The sequence below is a fragment of the Echinops telfairi genome, unplaced genomic scaffold (genome assembly GCF_000313985.2).
Source record: "Echinops telfairi isolate 266 unplaced genomic scaffold, ASM31398v2 ScPeMD7_10;HRSCAF=50, whole genome shotgun sequence".
NCBI classification, from domain to species: Eukaryota; Metazoa; Chordata; class Mammalia; order Afrosoricida; family Tenrecidae; genus Echinops; species Echinops telfairi.
In genome coordinates this window covers 3410105-3411977 of record NW_022103907.1, presented here as the reverse complement: position 1 = coordinate 3411977, position 1873 = coordinate 3410105, and positions in this window count along the sequence as shown.

The following is a 1873-nucleotide window of genomic DNA, read 5'->3' as shown; positions in this document are numbered from 1 at the left end:
CAGGGACCTTAGATTTGGACAAGCAAGGAGCCCCGGTGACCTAATGAGTTGCTCATTGGGCTGCTAACTGAGAGGTCAGCAGTTCAAAACCACCAGCTGCTTTCCGGGAGAAAGCTCAGGCTTTCTATTTCAGTAAAGGGTTACAGTCTCAGAACTCCACAAGAGTAGTTCTACTTTGTCCTACAGGGTTGCTCTGAGTTAGCATGGTCTCAATGGCAGTGATTTTGTTTTGGGGGGGCTTTATGGGAAATCATTGTGTTATTGCTATGACAACGATTTCCCTCCCAGCTCTGGGAAGGCACTGCATGAGGCAATCTGGTGTCGTACATAACATCTCTGGTTCTAGAGTCAGCTCTCCCAGATTCAAACTCGGCTCCACCATTTGCTGGTAGCCTCACTTTGTCATCTCTGACACAGAAATGGTACTATGTAGTGTCTCGGGTTTTATGAGGGCCCATCATTGAACTCAGATTAAATGCTATATGTGAATGATAGGGGAGTCCATTTCTGGTTTTGAAGTCTATAACCAAAGCAACTCTTCAGAACATTAAGAGCGTCTTCGTCAGCAAGTAGAGGAATGGCTCTTTGGAGTCTGGCTGGGGAGAGGGGGACAAAAATGGGGTGCTAATAGCGGTGACTACGCAAATGAAGAAAAAGTTCCAAAACCAATTCTGATTGTACAATTCTTTTTCATGTGACTGAACTGTTGTATGGTAGAATTTGTGGATTTTATGTCAATAAAACTTGAAAAAATAACTTCATAACCATCATCTCATTTGGGTTCTTATTGTTTTGTGAAGGTAAGTGGAAACCGGATCGCTCATTTTATAGGCAAAGAAATTGTGATTAAAAGCGTGTTTTCTAGCTAGTGGAACAGGCTGGATTGAGACTAGTTCCCTTAATAACTAATTTTGTTTTCTATCAGGCTTTTCTATGGAGAAGTGTGACATGATATGAATGTGTATTGGGGATCCTGGCAGACCAGGCTTGAAAGCAAATCTGAGGGTAAAGGGCACTGAGCTCCCCTCTTCTTGGCTGTTGAGAAAGGGAAAATGATTTTTACTCATTACTTAATTGAAATATTCTAAAAGGAATTTAATCAAAGCTGTTAAGGGTGCAGAATAATGAGCACACTCATTTTTATATGGGGAAAATTTCAAATACAGAAAAAGATTGATGGACATGCTGGTCATCATCATGATTTAAATGAGACGGTTTGGAACCAACCTAAATGCTCCATCACAAGACGAGAGATGAATGAAGGGTGGTATGTCCACTTCATGATGACATGGCATGTAGTCACTCAAAAGAAGCGTAAAAGATTTATGACGGAAATTATTTCTTTCTGTTAGGTCAATAATGCATGCCTTGTCTACCTCTTTGAAGTTGTCATTTTTTGTTGTTGTTGATTTTTTTAAATCGTTTTATTAGGGGCCCATACAACTCTTATCACAATCCATCCATACATCAATTGTGTAAAGCACATTTGTACATTCATTGCCCTCGTCATTCTCAGAACATTTGCTCACCACTTAAGCCCCTGGCATCAGCTCCTCATTTTTTGTCATTTTCTTTTCCCTCAGTTACAAATCAACAAACCAAATAGTCAACAAGAGTGGTGATTAAAGATGACAGATTTTTCAAACCAGAAAGCTACCAAACCCAGTGCTATAGAGTCAATTCTAACTTCTGACGACCCCTTGCGTTGCAGAATCGAACAACTCCATGACGTTTTCTTGCCTCTGATCTGACAGAGACAGAGCTCTAGCTCTTTAGTCTGTGGCACTGCTGGGTGGATTCGAACCCTCAACCTTCAGGTTGAGAGTCAAGTGCAAACCATTTTCACCACTCAGGGACCTTAGCATCTCTATTC